The sequence below is a fragment of the Phalangium opilio genome, unplaced genomic scaffold, assembly GCF_054372755.1.
Source record: "Phalangium opilio isolate 3A_F unplaced genomic scaffold, DU_Popi_V2 ptg000031l_1, whole genome shotgun sequence".
Lineage (NCBI taxonomy): Eukaryota > Metazoa > Arthropoda > Arachnida > Opiliones > Phalangiidae > Phalangium > Phalangium opilio.
This window is the reverse complement of record NW_028324158.1, coordinates 2,630,908-2,651,226: the sequence shown is the minus strand read 5'-3', so window position 1 is coordinate 2,651,226 and position 20,319 is coordinate 2,630,908. Positions and strand designations below refer to the sequence as shown.

The following is a 20,319-nucleotide window of genomic DNA, read 5'->3' as shown; positions in this document are numbered from 1 at the left end:
ACACACGTCAACTTAGACAAATAAGCAAGAGCTTCATGTTATTAAACTATGAAAATGCATGAATCTGATAGAGGTGGGATTCGAACCCACGCCTCCGAAGGGACTGGTACCTGAAACCAGCGCCTTAGACCACTCGGCCACTCTAAATGAACACACACGTCAGCTCAGACAAATGAGCATGAGCTTCATGTTATTAAACTATGAAAATGCATGCGTCTGATAGAGGTGGGAATCGAACCCACGCCTCCGAAGAGACTGGTACCTGAAACCAGCGCCTTAGACCACTCGGCCACTCTACCTGGACAAACACTTGTCAACTAAGACAAATAAGCAAGAGCTTCATGTTATTAAACTAACAAAATGCATGAGTCTGATAGAGGTGGGATTCGAACCACGCCTCCAAAGAGACTGGTGCCTAAAACCAGCGCCTTAGACCACTCGGCCACTCTACCTGAAAACAAAAGTAAACTCAGTCTATTAAGCAAAATCTTCACTTTAACATTTTTAAAAACACAACATACTGATAGAAGTGAGATTCGAAACCACGCCTCCGAAGAGACTGGTACCTGAAACCAGCACCTTAGACCACACGGCCACTCTAACTGAACACACACGTCAGCTCAGACAAATGAGCAAGAGCTTCATGTTATTAAACTATGAATATGCTTGCGTCCCATAGACTTGGGATTCGAACCCACGCCTCTGAAGAGACTGGTACCTGAAACCAGCGCCTTAGACCACTCGGCCACTCTACCTGAACACACTTGTCAACTCAGACAAATAAGCAAGAGCTTCATGTTATTAAACTAACATAATGCATGAGTCTGATAGAGGTGGGATTCGAACCTTCGCCTCCGAAGAGACTGGTGCCTAAAACCAGCGCCTTAGACCACTCGGCCACTCTACCTGAAAACATAAGTATACTCAGACTATTAAGCAAAATCTTCACTTTAAAATTCTTAAAAACACAACAGACTGATAGAAGTGAGATTCGAAACCACGCCCCCGAAGAGACTGGTACCTGAAACCAACACCTTAGACCACACGGCCACTCTAACTGAACACACACGTCAGCTCAGACTAATGAGCAAGAGCTTCATGTTATTAAACTATGAAAATGCATGCGTCTGATAGAGGTGGGATTCGAACCCACGCCTCCGAAGAGACTGTTACCTGAAACCATTGAGTTAGACCACTCGGCCACTCTACCTGGAGAAACACACGTCAGCTCAGACAAATGAGCAAGAGCTTCATGTTATTAAACTATGAAAATGCATGCGTCTGATAGAGGTGGGATTCGAACCCACGCCTCCGAAGAGACTGGTACCTGAAACCAGCGCCTTAGACCACTCGGCCACTCTACCTGGACAAACACTCGTCAACTAAGACAAATAAGCAAGAGCTTCATGTTATTAAACTAACAAAATGCATGAGTCTGATAGAGGTGGGATTCGAACCACGCCTCCAAAGAGACTGGTGCCTAAAACCAGCGCCTTAGACCACTCGGCCACTCTACCTGAAAACAAAAGTAAACTCAGTCTATTAAGCAAAATCTTCACTTTAAAATTCTTAAAAACACAACAGACTGATAGAGGTGAGATTCGAATACACGCCTCCTGAAACCAGCACCTTAGACCACACGGCCACTCTAACTGAACACACACGTCAGCTCAGACAAATGAGCAAGACCTTCATGTTATTAAACTATGAAAATGCATGAGTCTGATAGAGGTGGGATTCGAACCCACGCCTCCGAAGAGACTGGTACCTGAAACCAGGGCCTTAGACCACTCGGCCACTCTACCTGAACACACTTGTCAACTCAGTCAAATAAGCAAGAGCTTCATGTTATTAAACTAACAAAATGCATGAGTCTGAGAGAGGTGGGATTCGAACCCACGCCTTCGAAGAGACCGGTGCCTAAAACCAGCGCCTTAGACCACTCGGCCACTCTACCTGAAAACAAAAGTAAACTCAGTCTATTAAGCAAAATCTTCACTTTAAAATTTTTAAAAAAACAACAGACTGATAGAAGTGAGATTCGAAACCACGCCTCCGAAGAGACTGGTACCTGAAACCAGCACCTTAGACCACACGGCCACTCTAACTGAACACACACGTCAGCTCAGACAAATGAGCAAGAGCTTCATGTTATTAAACTATGAATATGCTTACGTCCCATAGACTTGGGATTCGAACCCACGCCTCTGAAGAGACTGGTACCTGAAACCAGCGCCTTAGACCACTCGGCCACTCTACCTGAACACACTTGTCAACTCAGACAAATAAGCAAGAGCTTCATGTTATTAAACTAACATAATGCATGAGTCTGATAGAGGTGGGATTCGAACCTTCGCCTCCGAAGAGACTGGTGCCTAAAACCAGCGCCTTAGACCACTCGGCCACTCTACCTGAAAACATAAGTAAACTCAGTCTATTAAGCAAAATCTTCACTTTAAAATTCTTAAAAACACAACAGACTGATAGAGGTGGGAATCGAACCCACGCCTCCGAAGAGACTGGTACCTGAAACCAGCGCCTTAGACCACTCGGCCACTCTACTGGACAAACACTTGTCAACTAAGACAAATAAGCAAGAGCTTCATGTTATTAAACTAACAAAATGCATGAGTCTGATAGAGGTGGGATTCGAACCACGCCTCCAAAGAGACTGGTGCCTAAAACCAGCGCCTTAGACCACTCGGCCACTCTACCTGAAAACAAAAGTAAACTCAGTCTATTAAGCAAAATCTTCACTTTAACATTTTTAAAAACACAACATACTGATAGAAGTGAGATTCGAAACCACGCCTCCGAAGAGACTGGTACCTGAAACCAGCACCTTAGACCAAACGGCCACTCTAACTGAACACACACGTCAGCTCAGACAAATGAGCAAGAGCTTCATGTTATTAAACTATGAATATGCTTGCGTCCCATAGACTTGGGATTCGAACCCACGCCTCTGAAGAGACTGGTACCTGAAACCAGCGCCTTAGACCACTCGGCCACTCTACCTGAACACACTTGTCAACTCAGACAAATAAGCAAGAGCTTCATGTTATTAAACTAACATAATGCATGAGTCTGATAGAGGTGGGATTCGAACCTTCGCCTCCGAAGAGACTGGTGCCTAAAACCAGCGCCTTAGACCACTCGGCCACTCTACCTGAAAACATAAGTATACTCAGTCTATTAAGCAAAATCTTCACTTTAAAATTCTTAAAAACACAACAGACTGATAGAAGTGAGATTCGAAACCACGCCCCCGAAGAGACTGGTACCTGAAACCAACACCTTAGACCACACGGCCACTCTAACTGAACACACACGTCAGCTCAGACAAATGAGCAAGAGCTTCATGTTATTAAACTATGAAAATGCATGCGTCTGATAGAGGTGGGATTCGAACCCACGCCTCCGAAGAGACTGTTACCTGAAACCAGCGCCTTAGACCACTCGGCCACTCTACCTGGACAAACACTCGTCAACTAAGACAAATAAGCAAGAGCTTCATGTTATTAAACTAACAAAATGCATGAGTCTGATAGAGGTGGGATTCGAACCACGCCTCCAAAGAGACTGGTGCCTAAAACCAGCGCCTTAGACCACTCGGCCACTCTACCTGAAAACAAAAGTAAACTCAGTCTATTAAGCAAAATCTTCACTTTAAAATTCTTAAAAACACAACAGACTGATAGAGGTGAGATTCGAAACCACGCCTCCTGAAACCAGCACCTTAGACCACACGGCCACTCTAACTGAACACACACGTCAGCTCAGACAAATGAGCAAGACCTTCATGTTATTAAACTATGAAAATGCATGAGTCTGATAGAGGTGGGATTCGAACCCACGCCTCCGAAGAGACTGGTACCTGAAACCAGGGCCTTAGACCACTCGGCCACTCTACCTGAACACACTTGTCAACTCAGTCAAATAAGCAAGAGCTTCATGTTATTAAACTAACAAAATGCATGAGTCTGAGAGAGGTGGGATTCGAACCCACGCCTTCGAAGCGACCGGTGCCTAAAACCAGCACCTTAGACCACTCGGCCACTCTACCTGAAAACAAAAGTAAACTCAGTCTATTAAGCAAAATCTTCACTTTAAAATTTTAAAAACACAACAGACTGATAGAAGTGAGATTCGAAACCACGCCTCCGAAGAGACTGGTACCTGAAACCAGCACCTTAGACCACACGGCCACTCTAACTGAACACACACGTCAGCTCAGACAAATGAGCAAGAGCTTCATGTTATTAAACTATGAAAATGCATGCGTCTGATAGAGGTGGGATTCGAACCCACGCCTCCGAAGAGACTGTTACCTGAAACCAGCGAGTTAGACCACTCGGCCACTCTACCTGGAGAAACACTCGTCAACTAAGACAAATATGCAAGAGCTTCATGTTATTAAACTAACAAAATGCATGAGTCTGCTAGAGGTGGGATTCGAACCCACGCCTCCGAAGAGACTGGTGCCTAAAACCAGCGCCTTAGACCACTCGGCCACTCTAATTGAACACACACGTCAGCTCAGACAAATGAGCAAGAGCTTCATGTTATTAAACTATGAAAATGCATGCGTCTGATAGAGGTGGGATTCGAACCCACGCCTCCGAAGAGACTGGTACCTGAAACCAGCGCCTTAGACCACTCGGCCACTCTACCTGGTCAAACACTCGTCAACTAAGACAAATAAGCAAGAGCTTCATGTTATTGAACTAACAAAATGCATGACTCTGATAGAGGCGGGATTCGAACCACGCCTCCAAAGAGACTGGTGCCTAAAACCAGCGCCTTAGACCACTCGGCCACTCGACCTGAAAACAAAAGTAAACTCAGTCTATTAAGAAAAATCTTCACTTTAAAATTCTTAAAAACACAACAGACTGATAGAGGTGAGATTCGAAACCACGCCTCCTGAAACCAGCACCTTAGACCACACGGCCACTCTAACTGAACACACACGTCAGCTCAGACAAATGAGCAAGAGCTTCATGTTATTAAACTATGAAAATGCATGAGTCTGATCGAGATGGGATTCGAACCCACGCCTCCGAAGAGACTGGTACCTGAAACCAGCGCCTTAGACCACTCGGCCACTCTACCTGAACACACTTGTCAACTCAGACAAATAAGCAAGAGCTTCATGTTATTAAACTAACAAAATGCATGAGTCTGAGAGAGGTGGGATTCGAACCCACGCCTTCGAAGAGACCGGTGCCTAAAACCAGCGCCTTAGACCACTCGGCCACTCTACCTGAAAACAAAAGTAAACTCAGTCTATTAAGCAAAATCTTCACTTTAAAATTCTAAAAAACACAACAGACTGATAGAGGTGAGATTCGAAACCACGCCTCCGAAGAGACTGGTACCTGAAACCAGCACCTTAGACCACACGGCCACTCTAACTGAACACACACGTCAACTAAGACAAATAAGCAAGAGCTTCATGTTATTAAACTATGAAAATGCATGCGTCTGATAGAGGTGGGAATCGAACCCACGCCTCCGAAGAGACTGGTACCTGAAACCAGCGCCATAGACCACTCGGCCACTCTACCTGGACAAACACTCATCAACTAAGACAAATAAGCAAGAGCTTCATGTTATTAAACTAACAAAATGCATGACTCTGATAGAGGTGAGATTCGAAACCACGCCTCCTGAAACCAGCACCTTAGACCACACGGCCACTCTAACTGAACACACACGTCAGCTCAGACAAATGAGCAAGAGCTTCATGTTATTAAACTATGAAAATGCATGAATCTGATAGAGGTGGGATTCGAAACCACGCCTCCGAAGGGACTGGTACCTGAAACCAGCGCCTTAGACCACTCGGCCACTCTAAATGAACACACACGTCAGCTCAGACAAATGAGCATGAGCTTCATGTTATTAAACTATGAAAATGCATGCGTCTGATAGAGGTGGGAATCGAACCCACGCCTCCGAAGAGACTGGTACCTGAAACCAGCGCCTTAGACCACTCGGCCACTCTACCTGGACAAACACTTGTCAACTAAGACAAATAAGCAAGAGCTTCATGTTATTAAACTAACAAAATGCATGAGTCTGATAGAGGTGGGATTCGAACCACGCCTCCAAAGAGACTGGTGCCTAAAACCAGCGCCTTAGACCACTCGGCCACTCTACCTGAAAACAAAAGTAAACTCAGTCTATTAAGCAAAATCTTCACTTTAACATTTTTAAAAACACAACATACTGATAGAAGTGAGATTCGAAACCACGCCTCCGAAGAGACTGGTACCTGAAACCAGCACCTTAGACCACACGGCCACTCTAACTGAACACACACGTCAGCTCAGACAAATGAGCAAGAGCTTCATGTTATTAAACTATGAATATGCTTGCGTCCCATAGACTTGGGACTCGAACCCACGCCTCTGAAGAGACTGGTACCTGAAACCAGCGCCTTAGACCACTCGGCCACTCTACCTGAACACACTTGTCAACTCAGACAAATAAGCAAGAGCTTCATGTTATTAAACTAACATAATGCATGAGTCTGATAGAGGTGGGATTCGAACCTTCGCCTCCGAAGAGACTGGTGCCTAAAACCAGCGCCTTAGACCACTCGGCCACTCTACCTGAAAACATAAGTATACTCAGTCTATTAAGCAAAATCTTCACTTTAAAATTCTTAAAAACACAACAGACTGATAGAAGTGAGATTCGAAACCACGCCCCCGAAGAGACTGGTACCTGAAACCAACACCTTAGACCACACGGCCACTCTAACTGAACACACACGTCAGCTCAGACTAATGAGCAAGAGCTTCATGTTATTAAACTATGAAAATGCATGCGTCTGATAGAGGTGGGATTCGAACCCACGCCTCCGAAGAGACTGTTACCTGAAACCATTGAGTTAGACCACTCGGCCACTCTACCTGGAGAAACACACGTCAGCTCAGACAAATGAGCAAGAGCTTCATGTTATTAAACTATGAAAATGCATGCGTCTGATAGAGGTGGGATTCGAACCCACGCCTCCGAAGAGACTGGTACCTGAAACCAGCGCCTTAGACCACTCGGCCACTCTACCTGGACAAACACTCGTCAACTAAGACAAATAAGCAAGAGCTTCATGTTATTAAACTAACAAAATGCATGAGTCTGATAGAGGTGGGATTCGAACCACGCCTCCAAAGAGACTGGTGCCTAAAACCAGCGCCTTAGACCACTCGGCCACTCTACCTGAAAACAAAAGTAAACTCAGTCTATTAAGCAAAATCTTCACTTTAAAATTCTTAAAAACACAACAGACTGATAGAGGTGAGATTCGAATACACGCCTCCTGAAACCAGCACCTTAGACCACACGGCCACTCTAACTGAACACACACGTCAGCTCAGACAAATGAGCAAGACCTTCATGTTATTAAACTATGAAAATGCATGAGTCTGATAGAGGTGGGATTCGAACCCACGCCTCCGAAGAGACTGGTACCTGAAACCAGGGCCTTAGACCACTCGGCCACTCTACCTGAACACACTTGTCAACTCAGTCAAATAAGCAAGAGCTTCATGTTATTAAACTAACAAAATGCATGAGTCTGAGAGAGGTGGGATTCGAACCCACGCCTTCGAAGAGACCGGTGCCTAAAACCAGCGCCTTAGACCACTCGGCCACTCTACCTGAAAACAAAAGTAAACTCAGTCTATTAAGCAAAATCTTCACTTTAAAATTTTTAAAAAAACAACAGACTGATAGAAGTGAGATTCGAAACCACGCCTCCGAAGAGACTGGTACCTGAAACCAGCACCTTAGACCACACGGCCACTCTACCTGGACAAACACTTGTCAACTAAGACAAATAAGCAAGAGCTTCATGTTATTAAACTAACAAAATGCATGAGTCTGATAGAGGTGGGATTCGAACCACGCCTCCAAAGAGACTGGTGCCTAAAACCAGCGCCTTAGACCACTCGGCCACTCTACCTGAAAACAAAAGTAAACTCAGTCTATTAAGCAAAATCTTCACTTTAACATTTTTAAAAACACAACATACTGATAGAAGTGAGATTCGAAACCACGCCTCCGAAGAGACTGGTACCTGAAACCAGCACCTTAGACCAAACGGCCACTCTAACTGAACACACACGTCAGCTCAGACAAATGAGCAAGAGCTTCATGTTATTAAACTATGAATATGCTTGCGTCCCATAGACTTGGGATTCGAACCCACGCCTCTGAAGAGACTGGTACCTGAAACCAGCGCCTTAGACCACTCGGCCACTCTACCTGAACACACTTGTCAACTCAGACAAATAAGCAAGAGCTTCATGTTATTAAACTAACATAATGCATGAGTCTGATAGAGGTGGGATTCGAACCTTCGCCTCCGAAGAGACTGGTGCCTAAAACCAGCGCCTTAGACCACTCGGCCACTCTACCTGAAAACATAAGTATACTCAGTCTATTAAGCAAAATCTTCACTTTAAAATTCTTAAAAACACAACAGACTGATAGAAGTGAGATTCGAAACCACGCCCCCGAAGAGACTTGTACCTGAAACCAACACCTTAGACCACACGGCCACTCTAACTGAACACACACGTCAGCTCAGACAAATGAGCAAGAGCTTCATGTTATTAAACTATGAAAATGCATGCGTCTGATAGAGGTGGGATTCGAACCCACGCCTCTGAAGAGACTGTTACCTGAAACCAGCGCCTTAGACCACTCGGCCACTCTACCTGGACAAACACTCGTCAACTAAGACAAATAAGCAAGAGCTTCATGTTATTAAACTAACAAAATGCATGAGTCTGATAGAGGTGGGATTCGAACCACGCCTCCAAAGAGACTGGTGCCTAAAACCAGCGCCTTAGACCACTCGGCCACTCTACCTGAAAACAAAAGTAAACTCAGTCTATTAAGCAAAATCTTCACTTTAAAATTCTTAAAAACACAACAGACTGATAGAGGTGAGATTCGAAACCACGCCTCCTGAAACCAGCACCTTAGACCACACGGCCACTCTAACTGAACACACACGTCAGCTCAGACAAATGAGCAAGACCTTCATGTTATTAAACTATGAAAATGCATGAGTCTGATAGAGGTGGGATTCGAACCCACGCCTCCGAAGAGACTGGTACCTGAAACCAGGGCCTTAGACCACTCGGCCACTCTACCTGAACACACTTGTCAACTCAGTCAAATAAGCAAGAGCTTCATGTTATTAAACTAACAAAATGCATGAGTCTGATAGAGGTGGGATTCGAACCTTCGCCTCCGAAGAGACTGGTGCCTAAAACCAGCGCCTTAGACCACTCGGCCACTCTACCTGAAAACATAAGTAAACTCAGTCTATTAAGCAAAATCTTCACTTTAAAATTCTTAAAAACACAACAGACTGATAGAAGTGAGATTTGAAACCACGCCCCCGAAGAGACTGGTACCTGAAACCAACACCTTAGACCACACGGCCACTCTAACTGAACACAGACGTCAGCTCAGACAAATGAGCAAGAGCTTCATGTTATTAAACTATGAAAATGCATGCGTCTGATAGAGGTGGGATTCGAACCCACGCCTCCGAAGAGACTGTTACCTGAAACCAGCGAGTTAGACCACTCGGCCACTCTACCTGGAGAAACACACGTCAGCTCAGACAAATGAGCAAGAGCTTCATGTTATTAAACTATGAAAATGCATGCGTCTGATAGAGGTGGGATTCGAACCCACGCCTCCGAAGAGACTGGTACCTGAAACCAGCGCCTTAGACCACTCGGCCACTCTACCTGGATAAACACTCGTCAACTAAGACAAATAAGCAAGAGCTTCATGTTATTAAACTAACAAAATGCATGAGTCTGATAGAGGTGGGATTCGAACCCACGCCTCCAAAGAGACTGGTGCCTAAAACCAGCGCCTTAGACCACTCGGCCACTCTACCTGAAAACAAAAGTAAACTCAGTCTATTAAGCAAAATCTTCACTTTAAAATTCTTAAAAACACAACAGACTGATAAAGGTGAGATTCGAAACCACGCCTCCTGAAACCAGCACCTTAGACCACACGGCCACTCTAACTGAACACACACGTCAGCTCAGACAAATGAGCAAGAGCTTCATGTTATTAAACTATGAAAATGCATGAGTCTGATAGAGGTGGGATTCGAACCCACGCCTCCGAAGAGACTGGTACCTGAAACCAGGGCCTTAGACCACTCGGCCACTCTACCTGAACACACTTGTCAACTCAGTCAAATAAGCAAGAGCTTCATGTTATTAAACTAACAAAATGCATGAGTCTGAGAGAGGTGGGATTCGAACCCACGCCTTCGAAGAGACCGGTGCCTAAAACCAGCGCCTTAGACCACTAGGCCACCCTACCTGAAAACAAAAGTAAACTCAGTCTATTAAGCAAAATTTTCACTTTAAAATTTTTAAAAACACAACAGACTGATAGAAGTGAGATTCGAACCCACGCCTCCGAAGAGACTGGTGCCTTAAACCAGCGCCTTAGACCAATCGGCCACTCTACCTGAACACACACGTCAACTAAGACAAATAAGCAAGAGCTTCATGTTATTAAACTAACAAAATGCATGAGTCTGATAGAGGTGGGATTCGAACCCACGCCTCCGAAGAGACTGGTGCCTAAAACCAGCGCCATAGACCACTCGGCCACTCTACCTGAAAACATAAGTAAACTCAGTCTATTCAGCAAAATCTTCATTTTACAATTCTTAAAAACACAACAGACTGATAGGGGTGAGATTCGAACCCACGCCTCCGAAGAGACTGGTACCTGAAACCAGCGCCTTAGACCACTCGGCCACTCTACCTGAAAATATAAGTAAACTCAGTCTATTCAGCAAAATCTTCATTTTACAATTCTTAAAAACACAACAGACTGAAAGGGGTGAGATTCGAACCGACGCCTCCGAAGAGACTGGTACCTGAAACCAGCGCCTTAGACCACTCGGCCACTCTACCTGAACACACTTGTCAACTCAGACAAATAAGCAAGAGCTTCATGTTATTAAACTAAGAAAATGCATGAGTCTGACAGAGGTGGGATTCGAACCCACACCTCCGAAGAGACTGGTACCTGAAACCAGCGACTTAGACCATTCGGCCACTCTACCTGAACATACTTGTGAACTCAGACAAATATGCAAGAGCTTCATGTTATTAAACTAAGAAAATGCATGAGTCTGACAGAGGTGGGATTCGAACCCACGCCTCCGAAGAGACTGGTGCCTAAAACCAGCGCCTTAGACCACTCGGCCACTCTACCTGAAAACATAAGAAAACTCAGTCTATTCAGCAAAATCTTCATTTTACAATTCTTAAAAACACAACAGACTGATAGGGGTGAGATTCGAACCCACGCCTCCGAAGAGACTGGTACCTGAAACCAGCGCCTTAGACCACTCGGGCACTCTACCTGAACACACTTGTCAACTCAGACAAATAAGCAAGAGCTTCATGTTATTAAACTAAGAAAATGCATGAGTCTGATAGAGGTGGGATTCGAACCCACGCCTCCGAAGAGACTGGTACCTGAAACCAGCGCCTTAGACCACTCGGCCACTCTACCTGAAAACAAAAGTAAACTCCGTCTATTAAGCAAAATCTTCACTTTAAAATTCTCAAAAACTCAACAGACTGATAGAGGTGAGATTCAAAACCACGCCTCCGAAGAGACTGGTACCTAAAACCAGCACCTTAGACCACACGGCCATTATACCTGAACACACACGTCAGCTCAGACAAATGATCAAGAGCTTCATGTTATTAAACTATGAAAATGCATGAATCTGATAGAGATGGGATTTGAACCCACGGCTCCGAAGAGACTGGTACCTGAAACCAGCGACTTAGACCATTCGGCCACTCTACCTGAACATAGTTGTGAACTCAGACAAATATGCAAGAGCTTCATGTTATTAAACTAAGAAAATGCATGAGTCTGACAGAGGTGGGATTCGAACCCACACCTCCGAAGAGACTGGTGCCTTAAACCAGCGCCTTAGACCAATCGGCCACTCTACCTGAACACACACGTCAACTAAGACAAATAAGCAAGAGCTTCATGTTATTAAACTAACAAAATGCTTGAGTCTGATAGAGGTGGGATTCGAATCCACGCCATCGAAGAGACCGGTGCCTAAAACCAGCGCCTTAGACCACTCGGCCACTCTACCTGAAAACAAAATTAAACTCAGTCTATTAAGCAAAATCTTCACTTTACAATTTTTAAAAACAACAGACTGATAGAAGTGAGATTCGAAACCACGCCTCCGAACAGACTAGTACCTGAAACCAGCACCTTAGAACACACGGCCACTCTATCTGAACACACACGTCAGCTCAGACAAATGAGCAAGAGCTTCATGTTATTAAAATATGAAAATGCATGAGTCTGATAGAGGTGGGATACGACCCCACGCCTACGAAGAGACCGGTGCCTAAAATTAGCGCCTTAGACCACTCGGCCACTCTTCCTGAAAACAAAAGTAAACTCAGTCTCTTAAGCAAAATCTTCACTTTAAAATTCTTAAAAACACAACAGACTGATAGAAGTGAGATCGAAACCACGCCTCCGAAGAGACTGGTACCTGAAACCTGCGCCTTAGACCACTCGGCCACTCTACCTGAACACACTTGTCAACTCAGACAAATAAGCAAGAGCTTCATGTTATTAAACTAACAAAATGCATGAGTCTGATAGAGGTGGGATTCGAACCCACGCCTTGGAAGAGGCCAGTGCCTAAAACCAGCGCCTTAGGCCACTCGGCCACTCTACCTGAAATCAAAAGTAAACTAAGTCTATTAAGCAAAATCTTCACTTTACAATTCTTAAAAACACAACAGACTGATAGGGGTGAGATTCGAAACCACGCCTCCGAAGAGACTGGTACCTGAAACCAGCACCTTAAACCACACGGCCACTCTATCTGAACACACACGTCAGCTCAGACAAATGAGCAAGAGCTTCATGTTATTAAACTATGAAAATGCATGAGTCTGATAGAGGTGGGATACGACCCCACGCCTACGAAGAGACCGGTGCCTAAAATTAGCGCCTTAGACCACTCGGCCACTCTTCCTGAAAACAAAAGTAAACTCAGTCTCTTAAGCAAAATCTTCACTTTAAAATTCTTAAAAAAACAACAGACTGATAGAAGTGAGATCGAAACCACGCCTCCGAAGAGACTGGTACCTGAAACCAACACCTTAGACAACACGGCCACTCTAACTGAACACACACGTCAGCTCAGACAATTAAGCAAGAGCTTCATGTTATTAAACTAAGAAAATGCATGAGTCTGATAGAGGTGGTGTTCGAACACACGCCTCCGAAGAGACTGGTGCCTTAAACCAGCGCCTTAGACCAATCGGCCACTCTACCTGAAAACATAAGTAAACTCAGTCTATTCAGCAAAATCTTCATTTTACAATTCTTAAAAACACAACAAACTGATAGGGATGAGATTCGAACCCACGCCTCCGAAGAGACTGGTACCTGAATCCAGCGCCTTAGACCACTCGGCCACTCTACCTGAACACACTTGTCAACTTAGACAAATAAGCAAGAGCTTCATGTTATTAAACTAAGAATATGCATGAGTTTGATAGAGTTGGGATTCGAACCCACGCCTCCGAAGAGACTGGTGCTTTAAACCAGCGCCTTAGACCACACGGCCACTCTACCTGAACACAAACGTCAGCTCAGACAAATGAGCAAGAGCTTCATGTTATTAATTTATGAAAATGCGTGAATCTGATAGAGGTGGGATTCGAACCTACGCCTCCGAAGAGACTGGTACCTGAATCCAGCGCCTTAGACCACTCGGCCACTCTTCCTGAATACACTTGTCAACTCAGACAAATAAGCAAGAGCTTCATGTTATTAAACAAACAAAATGCATGAGTCTGATAGAGGTGGGATTCGAACCCACGCCTCCGAAGAGACTGGTACCTGAAACCAGCGCCTTAGACCACTCGGCCACTCTACCTGAAAACAAAAGTAAACTCAGTCTATTAAGCAAAATCTTCACTTTAAAATTCTTAAAAACACAACAGACTGATAGAGGTGAGATTCGAAACCACGCCTCCGAAGAGACTGGTACCTGAAACCAGCACCTTCGACCACACGGCCACTCTACCTGAACACAAACGTCAGCTCAGACAAATGAGCAGGAGCTTCATGTTACTAAACTATGAAAATGCATGAATCTGATAGAGGTGGGATTCGAACCCACGCCTCCGAAGAGACTGGTACCTGAATCCAGCGCCTTAGACCACTCGGCCACTCTACCTGAACACACTCGTCAACTCAGACAAATAAGCAAGAGCTTCATGTTATTAAACTAAGAAAATGCATGAGTCTGATAGAGGTGGGATTCGAACCCACGCCTCCGAAGAGACTGGTGCCTTAAACCAGCGCCTTAGACCAATCGGCCACTCTACCTGAACACACACGTCAACTAAGACAAATAAGCAAGAGCTTCATGTTATTAAACTAACAAAATGCATGAGTCTGATAGAGGTGGGATTCGAACCCACGCCTCCGAAGAGACTGGTGCCTAAAACCAGCGCCTTAGACCACTCGGCCACTCTACCTGAAAACATAAGAAAAAACTCAGTCTATTCAGCAAAATCTTCATTTTACAATTCTTAAAAACACAACAGACTGATAGGGGTGAGATTCGAACCCACGCCTCCGAAGAGACTGGTACCTGAAACCAGCGCCTTAGACCACTCGGCCACTCTACCTGAAAATATAAGTAAACTCAGTCTATTCAGCAAAATCTTCATTTTACAATTCTTAACAACACAACAGACTGAAAGGGGTGAGATTCGAACCGACGCCTCCGAAGAGACTGGTACCTGAAACCAGCGCCTTAGACCACTCGGCCACTCTACCTGAACACACTTGTCAACTCAGACAAATAAGCAAGAGCTTCATGTTATTAAACTAAGAAAATGCATGAGTCTGATAGATGTGAGACTCGACCCCACGCCTCCGAAGAGACTGGTACCTGAAACCAGCGCTTTAGACCACTCGGCCACTCTACCTGAACACACTTGTCAACTCAGACAAATAAGCAAGAGCTTCATGTTATTAAACTAAGAAAATGCATGAGTCTGATAGAGGTGGGATTCGAACCCACGCCTCCGAAGAGACTGGTGCCTTGAACCAGCGCCTTAGACCACTCGGCCACTCTACCTGAACACACACGTCAACTAAGACAAATAAGCAAGAGATTCATGTTATTAAACTAACAAAATGCATGAGTCTGATAGAGGTGGGATTCGAACCGACGCCTTCGAAGAGACCGGTGCCTTAAACCAGCGCCTTAGACCACTCGGCCACTCTACCTGAAAACAAAAGTAAACTCAGTCTATTCAGCAAAATCTTCATTTAAAATTCTTAAAAACACAACAGACTGATAGGGGTGAGAGACTGATACCTGAAACCATCACCTTAGACCACACGGCCACTCTACCTGAACACACACGTCAGCTCAGACAAATGAGCAAGAGCCTCATGTTATTAAACTATGAAAATGCATGAATCTGATAGAGGTGGGATTCTAACTCACGCCTCCGAAGAGACTGGTACCTGAAACCAGCGCCTTAGACCACTCGGCCACTCTACCTGAAAACAAAAGTAAACTCAGTCTATTAAGCAAAATCTTCACTTTAAAATTCTTAAAAACACAACAGACTGATAGAGGTGAGATTCGAAACCACGCCTCCGAAGAGACTGGTACCTGAAACCAGCACCTTCGACCACACGGCCACTCTACCTGAACACAAACGTCAGCTCAGACAAATGAGCAGGAGCTTCATGTTACTAAACTATGAAAATGCATGAATCTGATAGAGGTGGGATTCGAACCCACGCCTCCGAAGAGACTGGTACCTGAATCCAGCGCCTTAGACCACTCGGCCACTCTACCTGAACACACTCGTCAACTCAGACAAATAAGCAAGAGCTTCATGTTATTAAACTAAGAAAATGCATGAGTCTGATAGAGGTGGGATTCGAACCCACGCCTCCGAAGAGACTGGTGCCTTAAACCAGCGCCTTAGACCAATCGGCCACTCTACCTGAACACACACGTCAACTAAGACAAATAAGCAAGAGCTTCATGTTATTAAACTAACAAAATGCATGAGTCTGATAGAGGTGGGATTCGAACCCACGCCTCCGAAGAGACTGGTGCCTAAAACCAGCGCCTTAGACCACTCGGCCACTCTACCTGAAAACATAAGAAAAAACTCAGTCTATTCAGCAAAATCTTCATTTTACAATTCTTAAAAACACAACAGACTGATAGGGGTGAGATTCGAACCCACGCCTCCGAAGAGACTGGTACCTGAAACCAGCGCCTTAGACCACTCGGCCACTCTACCTGAAAATATAAGTAAACTCAGTCTATTCAGCAAAATCTTCATTTTACAATTCTTAACAACACAACAGACTGAAAGGGGTGAGATTCGAACCGACGCCTCCGAAGAGACTGGTACCTGAAACCAGCGCCTTAGACCACTCGGCCACTCTACCTGAACACACTTGTCAACTCAGACAAATAAGCAAGAGCTTCATGTTATTAAACTAAGAAAATGCATGAGTCTGATAGATGTGAGACTCGACCCCACGCCTCCGAAGAGACTGGTACCTGAAACCAGCGCTTTAGACCACTCGGCCACTCTACCTGAACACACACGTCAACTAAGACAAATAAGCAAGAGATTCATGTTATTAAACTAACAAAATGCATGAGTCTGATAGAGGTGGGATTCGACCCCACGCCTCCGAAGAGACCGGTGCCTAAAACCAGCGCCTTAGACCACTCGGCCACTCTACCTGAAAACAAAAGTAAACTCAGTCTATTAAGCAAAATCTTCACTTTAAAATTCTTAAAAACACAACAGACTGATAGAAGTGAGATCGAAACCACGCCTCCGAAGAGACTGGTACCTGAAACCAACACCTTAGAAAACACGGCCACTCTAACTGAACACACACGTCAGCTCAGACAAATGAGCAAGTGCTTCATGTTATTAAACTATGAAAATGCATGATTCTGATAGAGGTGGGATTCGAACCCACGCCTCCGAAGAGACTGGTACCTGAATCCAGCGCCTTAGACCACTCGGCCACTCTACCTGAACACACTTGTCAACTCAGACAAATAAGCAAGAGTTCATGTTATTAAACTAAGAAAATGCATGAGTCAGATAGAGGTGGGATTCGAACCCATGCCTCCGAAGAGACTGGTGCCTTAAACCAGCGCCTTAGACCACTCGGCCACTCTACCTGAAAACATAAGAAAACTCAGTCTATTCAGCAAAATCTTCATTTTATAATTCTTAAAAACACAACAGACTGATAGGGGTGAGATTCGACCCCACGCCTCCGAAGAGACTGGTACCTGAAACCAGCGCCTTAGACCACTCGGCCACTCTACCTGAACACACTTGTCAACTCAGACAAATAAGCAAGAGCTTCATGTTATTAAACTAAGAAAATGCATGAGTCTGATAGAGGTGAGATTCGACCCCACGCCTCCGAAGAGACTGGTACCTGAAACCAGCGCTTTAGACCACTCGGCCACTCTACCTGAACACACTTGTCAACTCAGACAAATAAGCAAGAGCTTCATGTTATTAAACTAAGAAAATGCATGAGTCTGATAGAGGTGGGATTCGAACCCACGCCTCCGAAGAGACTGGTGCCTTGAACCAGCACCTTAGACCACTCGGCCACTCTGCCTGAACACACACGTCAACTAAGACAAATAAGCAAGAGATTCATGTTATTAAACTAACAAAATGCATGAGTCTGATAGAGGTGGGATTCGAACCGACGCCTTCGAAGAGACCGGTGCCTTAAACCAGCGCCTTAGACCACTCTGCCACTCTACCTGAAAACAAAAGTAAACTAAGACTATTCAGCAAAATCTTCATTTTACAATTCTTAAAAACACAACAGACTGATAGGGGTGAGATTCGAAACCACGCCTCCGAAGAGACTGGTACCTGAAACCAGCACCTTAGACCACACGGCCACTCTACCAGAACACACACGGCAGCTCAGACAAATGAGCAAGAGCTTCATGTTATTAAACTAAGAAAATGCATCAGTCTGATAGAGGTGGGATTTGAACCCACGCCTCCGAAGAGACTGGTGCCTTAAACCAGCGCCTTAGACCACTCGGCCACTCTACCTGAACACACACGTCAACTAAGACAAATAAGCAAGAGCTTCATGTTATTAAACTAACAAAATGCATGAGTCTGATAGAGGTGGGATTCGACCCCACGCCTCCGAAGAGACCGGTGCCTAAAACCAGCGCCTTAGACCACTCGGCCACTCCACCTGAAAACAAAAGTAAACTCAGTCTATTAAGCAAAATCTTCACTTTAAAATTCTTAAAAACACAACAGACTGATAGAAGTGAGATCGAAATCACGCCTCCGAAGAGACTGGTACCTGAAACCAACACCTTAGAAAACACGGCCACTCTAACTGAACACACACGTCAGCTCAGACAAATGAGCAAGTGCTTCATGTTATTAAACTATGAAAATGCATGATTCTGATAGAGGTGGGATTCGAACCCACGCCTCCGAAGAGACTGGTACCTGAATCCAGCGCCTTAGACCACTCGGCCACTCTACCTGAACACACTTGTCAACTCAGACAAATAAGCAAGAGCTCATGTTATTAAACTAAGAAAATGCATGAGTCAGATAGAGGTGGGATTCGAACCCATGCCTCCGAAGAGACTGGTGCCTTAAACCAGCGCCTTAGACCACTCGGCCACTCTACCTGAAAACATAAGAAAACTCAGTCTATTCAGCAAAATCTTCATTTTATAATTCTTAAAAACACAACAGACTGATAGGGGTGAGATTCGACCCCACGCCTCCGAAGAGACTGGTACCTGAAACCAGCGCCTTAGACCACTCGGCCACTCTACCTGAACACACTTGTCAACTCAGACAAATAAGCAAGAGCTTCATGTTATTAAACTAAGAAAATGCATGAGTCTGATAGAGGTGAGATTCGACCCCACGCCTCCGAAGAGACTGGTACCTGAAACCAGCGCTTTAGACCACTCGGCCACTCTACCTGAACACACTTGTCAACTCAGACAAATAAGCAAGAGCTTCATGTTATTAAACTAAGAAAATGCATGAGTCTGATAGAGGTGGGATTCGAACCCACGCCTCCGAAGAGACTGGTGCCTTGAACCAGCGCCTTAGACCACTCGGCCACTCTACCTGAACACACACGTCAACTAAGACAAATAAGCAAGAGATTCATGTTATTAAACTAACAAAATGCATGAGTCTGATAGAGGTGGGATTCGAACCGACGCCTTCGAAGAGACCGGTGCCTTAAACCAGCGCCTTAGACCGCTCGGCCACTCTACCTGAAAACAAAAGTAAACTAAGTCTATTCAGCAAAATATTCATTTTACAATTCTTAAAAACACAACAGACTGATAGGGGTGAGATTCGAACCCACGCCTCCGAAGAGACTGGTACCTGAAACCAGCGCCTTAGACCACTCGGCCACTCTACCTGAAAATATAAGTAAACTCAGTCTATTCAGCAAAATCTTCATTTTACAATTCTTAACAACACAACAGACTGAAAGGGGTGAGATTCGAACCGACGCCTCCGAAGAGACTGGTACCTGAAACCAGCGCCTTAGACCACTCGGCCACTCTACCTGAACACACTTGTCAACTCAGACAAATAAGCAAGAGTTCATGTTATTAAACTAAGAAAATGCATGAGTCAGATAGAGGTGGGATTCGAACCCATGCCTCCGAAGAGACTGGTGCCTTAAACCAGCGCCTTAGACCACTCGGCCACTCTACCTGAAAACATAAGAAAACTCAGTCTATTCAGCAAAATCTTCATTTTATAATTCTTAAAAACACAACAGACTGATAGGGGTGAGATTCGACCCCACGCCTCCGAAGAGACTGGTACCTGAAACCAGCGCCTTAGACCACTCGGCCACTCTACCTGAACACACTTGTCAACTCAGACAAATAAGCAAGAGCTTCATGTTATTAAACTAAGAAAATGCATGAGTCTGATAGAGGTGAGATTCGACCCCACGCCTCCGAAGAGACTGGTACCTGAAACCAGCGCTTTAGACCACTCGGCCACTCTACCTCAAAACAAAAGTAAACTAAGTCTATTCAGCAAAATCTTCATTTTACAATTCTTAAAAACACAACAGACTGATAGGGGTGAGATTCGAAACCACGCCTCCGAAGAGACTGGTACC

At 44.8% G+C, this 20,319-nt stretch overlaps 68 non-coding genes across 68 annotated transcripts; all 68 read right to left on the bottom strand.

The window, feature by feature from the left end:
- Positions 1 to 62: 62 nt before the first annotated feature.
- Positions 63 to 147, bottom strand: TRNAL-CAG (transfer RNA leucine (anticodon CAG)). The gene has a single exon. It is a non-coding gene; the product is annotated as a tRNA-Leu (tRNA).
- A 70-nt stretch (positions 148 to 217) lies between these two features.
- On the bottom strand, positions 218 to 299 carry TRNAL-CAG (transfer RNA leucine (anticodon CAG)). Its single transcript has one exon. It is a non-coding gene; the product is annotated as a tRNA-Leu (tRNA).
- Positions 300 to 371: 72 nt separating this feature from the next.
- Positions 372 to 452, bottom strand: TRNAL-UAG (transfer RNA leucine (anticodon UAG)). The gene has a single exon. It is a non-coding gene; the product is annotated as a tRNA-Leu (tRNA).
- Positions 453 to 825: 373 nt separating this feature from the next.
- TRNAL-UAG (transfer RNA leucine (anticodon UAG)) lies at positions 826 to 907 on the bottom strand. The gene has a single exon. It is a non-coding gene; the product is annotated as a tRNA-Leu (tRNA).
- A 375-nt stretch (positions 908 to 1,282) lies between these two features.
- On the bottom strand, positions 1,283 to 1,364 carry TRNAL-CAG (transfer RNA leucine (anticodon CAG)). Its single transcript has one exon. It is a non-coding gene; the product is annotated as a tRNA-Leu (tRNA).
- A 72-nt stretch (positions 1,365 to 1,436) lies between these two features.
- TRNAL-UAG (transfer RNA leucine (anticodon UAG)) lies at positions 1,437 to 1,517 on the bottom strand. Its single transcript has one exon. It is a non-coding gene; the product is annotated as a tRNA-Leu (tRNA).
- A 206-nt stretch (positions 1,518 to 1,723) lies between these two features.
- On the bottom strand, positions 1,724 to 1,805 carry TRNAL-CAG (transfer RNA leucine (anticodon CAG)). The gene has a single exon. It is a non-coding gene; the product is annotated as a tRNA-Leu (tRNA).
- A 70-nt stretch (positions 1,806 to 1,875) lies between these two features.
- On the bottom strand, positions 1,876 to 1,957 carry TRNAL-UAG (transfer RNA leucine (anticodon UAG)). The gene has a single exon. It is a non-coding gene; the product is annotated as a tRNA-Leu (tRNA).
- Positions 1,958 to 2,330: 373 nt separating this feature from the next.
- On the bottom strand, positions 2,331 to 2,412 carry TRNAL-UAG (transfer RNA leucine (anticodon UAG)). Its single transcript has one exon. It is a non-coding gene; the product is annotated as a tRNA-Leu (tRNA).
- A 69-nt stretch (positions 2,413 to 2,481) lies between these two features.
- TRNAL-CAG (transfer RNA leucine (anticodon CAG)) lies at positions 2,482 to 2,563 on the bottom strand. The gene has a single exon. It is a non-coding gene; the product is annotated as a tRNA-Leu (tRNA).
- Positions 2,564 to 2,634: 71 nt separating this feature from the next.
- TRNAL-UAG (transfer RNA leucine (anticodon UAG)) lies at positions 2,635 to 2,715 on the bottom strand. Its single transcript has one exon. It is a non-coding gene; the product is annotated as a tRNA-Leu (tRNA).
- A 373-nt stretch (positions 2,716 to 3,088) lies between these two features.
- On the bottom strand, positions 3,089 to 3,170 carry TRNAL-UAG (transfer RNA leucine (anticodon UAG)). The gene has a single exon. It is a non-coding gene; the product is annotated as a tRNA-Leu (tRNA).
- A 221-nt stretch (positions 3,171 to 3,391) lies between these two features.
- TRNAL-CAG (transfer RNA leucine (anticodon CAG)) lies at positions 3,392 to 3,473 on the bottom strand. Its single transcript has one exon. It is a non-coding gene; the product is annotated as a tRNA-Leu (tRNA).
- Positions 3,474 to 3,545: 72 nt separating this feature from the next.
- Positions 3,546 to 3,626, bottom strand: TRNAL-UAG (transfer RNA leucine (anticodon UAG)). The gene has a single exon. It is a non-coding gene; the product is annotated as a tRNA-Leu (tRNA).
- A 206-nt stretch (positions 3,627 to 3,832) lies between these two features.
- Positions 3,833 to 3,914, bottom strand: TRNAL-CAG (transfer RNA leucine (anticodon CAG)). Its single transcript has one exon. It is a non-coding gene; the product is annotated as a tRNA-Leu (tRNA).
- A 70-nt stretch (positions 3,915 to 3,984) lies between these two features.
- Positions 3,985 to 4,066, bottom strand: TRNAL-UAG (transfer RNA leucine (anticodon UAG)). The gene has a single exon. It is a non-coding gene; the product is annotated as a tRNA-Leu (tRNA).
- Positions 4,067 to 4,440: 374 nt separating this feature from the next.
- TRNAL-UAG (transfer RNA leucine (anticodon UAG)) lies at positions 4,441 to 4,522 on the bottom strand. The gene has a single exon. It is a non-coding gene; the product is annotated as a tRNA-Leu (tRNA).
- Positions 4,523 to 4,592: 70 nt separating this feature from the next.
- On the bottom strand, positions 4,593 to 4,674 carry TRNAL-CAG (transfer RNA leucine (anticodon CAG)). Its single transcript has one exon. It is a non-coding gene; the product is annotated as a tRNA-Leu (tRNA).
- A 359-nt stretch (positions 4,675 to 5,033) lies between these two features.
- Positions 5,034 to 5,115, bottom strand: TRNAL-CAG (transfer RNA leucine (anticodon CAG)). Its single transcript has one exon. It is a non-coding gene; the product is annotated as a tRNA-Leu (tRNA).
- Positions 5,116 to 5,185: 70 nt separating this feature from the next.
- Positions 5,186 to 5,267, bottom strand: TRNAL-UAG (transfer RNA leucine (anticodon UAG)). Its single transcript has one exon. It is a non-coding gene; the product is annotated as a tRNA-Leu (tRNA).
- A 221-nt stretch (positions 5,268 to 5,488) lies between these two features.
- TRNAL-CAG (transfer RNA leucine (anticodon CAG)) lies at positions 5,489 to 5,570 on the bottom strand. Its single transcript has one exon. It is a non-coding gene; the product is annotated as a tRNA-Leu (tRNA).
- Positions 5,571 to 5,931: 361 nt separating this feature from the next.
- On the bottom strand, positions 5,932 to 6,013 carry TRNAL-CAG (transfer RNA leucine (anticodon CAG)). The gene has a single exon. It is a non-coding gene; the product is annotated as a tRNA-Leu (tRNA).
- Positions 6,014 to 6,085: 72 nt separating this feature from the next.
- TRNAL-UAG (transfer RNA leucine (anticodon UAG)) lies at positions 6,086 to 6,166 on the bottom strand. The gene has a single exon. It is a non-coding gene; the product is annotated as a tRNA-Leu (tRNA).
- Positions 6,167 to 6,539: 373 nt separating this feature from the next.
- On the bottom strand, positions 6,540 to 6,621 carry TRNAL-UAG (transfer RNA leucine (anticodon UAG)). The gene has a single exon. It is a non-coding gene; the product is annotated as a tRNA-Leu (tRNA).
- Positions 6,622 to 6,996: 375 nt separating this feature from the next.
- Positions 6,997 to 7,078, bottom strand: TRNAL-CAG (transfer RNA leucine (anticodon CAG)). Its single transcript has one exon. It is a non-coding gene; the product is annotated as a tRNA-Leu (tRNA).
- Positions 7,079 to 7,150: 72 nt separating this feature from the next.
- Positions 7,151 to 7,231, bottom strand: TRNAL-UAG (transfer RNA leucine (anticodon UAG)). The gene has a single exon. It is a non-coding gene; the product is annotated as a tRNA-Leu (tRNA).
- Positions 7,232 to 7,437: 206 nt separating this feature from the next.
- TRNAL-CAG (transfer RNA leucine (anticodon CAG)) lies at positions 7,438 to 7,519 on the bottom strand. The gene has a single exon. It is a non-coding gene; the product is annotated as a tRNA-Leu (tRNA).
- Positions 7,520 to 7,589: 70 nt separating this feature from the next.
- TRNAL-UAG (transfer RNA leucine (anticodon UAG)) lies at positions 7,590 to 7,671 on the bottom strand. The gene has a single exon. It is a non-coding gene; the product is annotated as a tRNA-Leu (tRNA).
- Positions 7,672 to 7,894: 223 nt separating this feature from the next.
- TRNAL-UAG (transfer RNA leucine (anticodon UAG)) lies at positions 7,895 to 7,975 on the bottom strand. The gene has a single exon. It is a non-coding gene; the product is annotated as a tRNA-Leu (tRNA).
- A 373-nt stretch (positions 7,976 to 8,348) lies between these two features.
- On the bottom strand, positions 8,349 to 8,430 carry TRNAL-UAG (transfer RNA leucine (anticodon UAG)). The gene has a single exon. It is a non-coding gene; the product is annotated as a tRNA-Leu (tRNA).
- Positions 8,431 to 8,651: 221 nt separating this feature from the next.
- TRNAL-CAG (transfer RNA leucine (anticodon CAG)) lies at positions 8,652 to 8,733 on the bottom strand. Its single transcript is given in 2 exon segments — positions 8,652 to 8,686; positions 8,696 to 8,733. It is a non-coding gene; the product is annotated as a tRNA-Leu (tRNA).
- Positions 8,734 to 8,805: 72 nt separating this feature from the next.
- TRNAL-UAG (transfer RNA leucine (anticodon UAG)) lies at positions 8,806 to 8,886 on the bottom strand. The gene has a single exon. It is a non-coding gene; the product is annotated as a tRNA-Leu (tRNA).
- Positions 8,887 to 9,092: 206 nt separating this feature from the next.
- TRNAL-CAG (transfer RNA leucine (anticodon CAG)) lies at positions 9,093 to 9,174 on the bottom strand. Its single transcript has one exon. It is a non-coding gene; the product is annotated as a tRNA-Leu (tRNA).
- A 70-nt stretch (positions 9,175 to 9,244) lies between these two features.
- Positions 9,245 to 9,326, bottom strand: TRNAL-UAG (transfer RNA leucine (anticodon UAG)). Its single transcript has one exon. It is a non-coding gene; the product is annotated as a tRNA-Leu (tRNA).
- A 375-nt stretch (positions 9,327 to 9,701) lies between these two features.
- On the bottom strand, positions 9,702 to 9,783 carry TRNAL-CAG (transfer RNA leucine (anticodon CAG)). Its single transcript has one exon. It is a non-coding gene; the product is annotated as a tRNA-Leu (tRNA).
- Positions 9,784 to 9,855: 72 nt separating this feature from the next.
- TRNAL-UAG (transfer RNA leucine (anticodon UAG)) lies at positions 9,856 to 9,937 on the bottom strand. The gene has a single exon. It is a non-coding gene; the product is annotated as a tRNA-Leu (tRNA).
- Positions 9,938 to 10,143: 206 nt separating this feature from the next.
- TRNAL-CAG (transfer RNA leucine (anticodon CAG)) lies at positions 10,144 to 10,225 on the bottom strand. Its single transcript has one exon. It is a non-coding gene; the product is annotated as a tRNA-Leu (tRNA).
- A 221-nt stretch (positions 10,226 to 10,446) lies between these two features.
- Positions 10,447 to 10,528, bottom strand: TRNAL-AAG (transfer RNA leucine (anticodon AAG)). Its single transcript has one exon. It is a non-coding gene; the product is annotated as a tRNA-Leu (tRNA).
- Positions 10,529 to 10,598: 70 nt separating this feature from the next.
- On the bottom strand, positions 10,599 to 10,680 carry TRNAL-UAG (transfer RNA leucine (anticodon UAG)). The gene has a single exon. It is a non-coding gene; the product is annotated as a tRNA-Leu (tRNA).
- A 69-nt stretch (positions 10,681 to 10,749) lies between these two features.
- Positions 10,750 to 10,831, bottom strand: TRNAL-CAG (transfer RNA leucine (anticodon CAG)). Its single transcript has one exon. It is a non-coding gene; the product is annotated as a tRNA-Leu (tRNA).
- Positions 10,832 to 11,052: 221 nt separating this feature from the next.
- TRNAL-CAG (transfer RNA leucine (anticodon CAG)) lies at positions 11,053 to 11,134 on the bottom strand. Its single transcript has one exon. It is a non-coding gene; the product is annotated as a tRNA-Leu (tRNA).
- A 70-nt stretch (positions 11,135 to 11,204) lies between these two features.
- On the bottom strand, positions 11,205 to 11,286 carry TRNAL-UAG (transfer RNA leucine (anticodon UAG)). The gene has a single exon. It is a non-coding gene; the product is annotated as a tRNA-Leu (tRNA).
- Positions 11,287 to 11,507: 221 nt separating this feature from the next.
- On the bottom strand, positions 11,508 to 11,589 carry TRNAL-CAG (transfer RNA leucine (anticodon CAG)). The gene has a single exon. It is a non-coding gene; the product is annotated as a tRNA-Leu (tRNA).
- Positions 11,590 to 11,962: 373 nt separating this feature from the next.
- On the bottom strand, positions 11,963 to 12,044 carry TRNAL-AAG (transfer RNA leucine (anticodon AAG)). The gene has a single exon. It is a non-coding gene; the product is annotated as a tRNA-Leu (tRNA).
- A 70-nt stretch (positions 12,045 to 12,114) lies between these two features.
- Positions 12,115 to 12,196, bottom strand: TRNAL-UAG (transfer RNA leucine (anticodon UAG)). Its single transcript has one exon. It is a non-coding gene; the product is annotated as a tRNA-Leu (tRNA).
- Positions 12,197 to 12,717: 521 nt separating this feature from the next.
- TRNAL-UAG (transfer RNA leucine (anticodon UAG)) lies at positions 12,718 to 12,799 on the bottom strand. Its single transcript is given in 2 exon segments — positions 12,718 to 12,751; positions 12,762 to 12,799. It is a non-coding gene; the product is annotated as a tRNA-Leu (tRNA).
- A 1,130-nt stretch (positions 12,800 to 13,929) lies between these two features.
- Positions 13,930 to 14,011, bottom strand: TRNAL-CAG (transfer RNA leucine (anticodon CAG)). The gene has a single exon. It is a non-coding gene; the product is annotated as a tRNA-Leu (tRNA).
- Positions 14,012 to 14,232: 221 nt separating this feature from the next.
- TRNAL-CAG (transfer RNA leucine (anticodon CAG)) lies at positions 14,233 to 14,314 on the bottom strand. Its single transcript has one exon. It is a non-coding gene; the product is annotated as a tRNA-Leu (tRNA).
- A 70-nt stretch (positions 14,315 to 14,384) lies between these two features.
- Positions 14,385 to 14,466, bottom strand: TRNAL-AAG (transfer RNA leucine (anticodon AAG)). Its single transcript has one exon. It is a non-coding gene; the product is annotated as a tRNA-Leu (tRNA).
- Positions 14,467 to 14,536: 70 nt separating this feature from the next.
- TRNAL-UAG (transfer RNA leucine (anticodon UAG)) lies at positions 14,537 to 14,618 on the bottom strand. Its single transcript has one exon. It is a non-coding gene; the product is annotated as a tRNA-Leu (tRNA).
- A 71-nt stretch (positions 14,619 to 14,689) lies between these two features.
- On the bottom strand, positions 14,690 to 14,771 carry TRNAL-CAG (transfer RNA leucine (anticodon CAG)). The gene has a single exon. It is a non-coding gene; the product is annotated as a tRNA-Leu (tRNA).
- Positions 14,772 to 15,144: 373 nt separating this feature from the next.
- TRNAL-AAG (transfer RNA leucine (anticodon AAG)) lies at positions 15,145 to 15,226 on the bottom strand. The gene has a single exon. It is a non-coding gene; the product is annotated as a tRNA-Leu (tRNA).
- Positions 15,227 to 15,576: 350 nt separating this feature from the next.
- On the bottom strand, positions 15,577 to 15,658 carry TRNAL-CAG (transfer RNA leucine (anticodon CAG)). The gene has a single exon. It is a non-coding gene; the product is annotated as a tRNA-Leu (tRNA).
- A 221-nt stretch (positions 15,659 to 15,879) lies between these two features.
- On the bottom strand, positions 15,880 to 15,961 carry TRNAL-CAG (transfer RNA leucine (anticodon CAG)). The gene has a single exon. It is a non-coding gene; the product is annotated as a tRNA-Leu (tRNA).
- A 70-nt stretch (positions 15,962 to 16,031) lies between these two features.
- Positions 16,032 to 16,113, bottom strand: TRNAL-AAG (transfer RNA leucine (anticodon AAG)). The gene has a single exon. It is a non-coding gene; the product is annotated as a tRNA-Leu (tRNA).
- Positions 16,114 to 16,183: 70 nt separating this feature from the next.
- On the bottom strand, positions 16,184 to 16,265 carry TRNAL-UAG (transfer RNA leucine (anticodon UAG)). Its single transcript has one exon. It is a non-coding gene; the product is annotated as a tRNA-Leu (tRNA).
- Positions 16,266 to 16,336: 71 nt separating this feature from the next.
- TRNAL-CAG (transfer RNA leucine (anticodon CAG)) lies at positions 16,337 to 16,418 on the bottom strand. The gene has a single exon. It is a non-coding gene; the product is annotated as a tRNA-Leu (tRNA).
- A 373-nt stretch (positions 16,419 to 16,791) lies between these two features.
- TRNAL-UAG (transfer RNA leucine (anticodon UAG)) lies at positions 16,792 to 16,873 on the bottom strand. The gene has a single exon. It is a non-coding gene; the product is annotated as a tRNA-Leu (tRNA).
- A 220-nt stretch (positions 16,874 to 17,093) lies between these two features.
- Positions 17,094 to 17,175, bottom strand: TRNAL-CAG (transfer RNA leucine (anticodon CAG)). Its single transcript has one exon. It is a non-coding gene; the product is annotated as a tRNA-Leu (tRNA).
- Positions 17,176 to 17,244: 69 nt separating this feature from the next.
- On the bottom strand, positions 17,245 to 17,326 carry TRNAL-AAG (transfer RNA leucine (anticodon AAG)). Its single transcript has one exon. It is a non-coding gene; the product is annotated as a tRNA-Leu (tRNA).
- Positions 17,327 to 17,699: 373 nt separating this feature from the next.
- Positions 17,700 to 17,781, bottom strand: TRNAL-AAG (transfer RNA leucine (anticodon AAG)). Its single transcript has one exon. It is a non-coding gene; the product is annotated as a tRNA-Leu (tRNA).
- Positions 17,782 to 18,154: 373 nt separating this feature from the next.
- On the bottom strand, positions 18,155 to 18,236 carry TRNAL-AAG (transfer RNA leucine (anticodon AAG)). Its single transcript has one exon. It is a non-coding gene; the product is annotated as a tRNA-Leu (tRNA).
- A 70-nt stretch (positions 18,237 to 18,306) lies between these two features.
- On the bottom strand, positions 18,307 to 18,388 carry TRNAL-UAG (transfer RNA leucine (anticodon UAG)). The gene has a single exon. It is a non-coding gene; the product is annotated as a tRNA-Leu (tRNA).
- Positions 18,389 to 18,608: 220 nt separating this feature from the next.
- On the bottom strand, positions 18,609 to 18,690 carry TRNAL-CAG (transfer RNA leucine (anticodon CAG)). Its single transcript has one exon. It is a non-coding gene; the product is annotated as a tRNA-Leu (tRNA).
- A 69-nt stretch (positions 18,691 to 18,759) lies between these two features.
- Positions 18,760 to 18,841, bottom strand: TRNAL-AAG (transfer RNA leucine (anticodon AAG)). Its single transcript has one exon. It is a non-coding gene; the product is annotated as a tRNA-Leu (tRNA).
- A 373-nt stretch (positions 18,842 to 19,214) lies between these two features.
- On the bottom strand, positions 19,215 to 19,296 carry TRNAL-AAG (transfer RNA leucine (anticodon AAG)). Its single transcript has one exon. It is a non-coding gene; the product is annotated as a tRNA-Leu (tRNA).
- A 221-nt stretch (positions 19,297 to 19,517) lies between these two features.
- On the bottom strand, positions 19,518 to 19,599 carry TRNAL-CAG (transfer RNA leucine (anticodon CAG)). The gene has a single exon. It is a non-coding gene; the product is annotated as a tRNA-Leu (tRNA).
- A 220-nt stretch (positions 19,600 to 19,819) lies between these two features.
- TRNAL-AAG (transfer RNA leucine (anticodon AAG)) lies at positions 19,820 to 19,901 on the bottom strand. Its single transcript has one exon. It is a non-coding gene; the product is annotated as a tRNA-Leu (tRNA).
- Between the last annotated feature and the right edge of the window lie 418 nt (positions 19,902 to 20,319).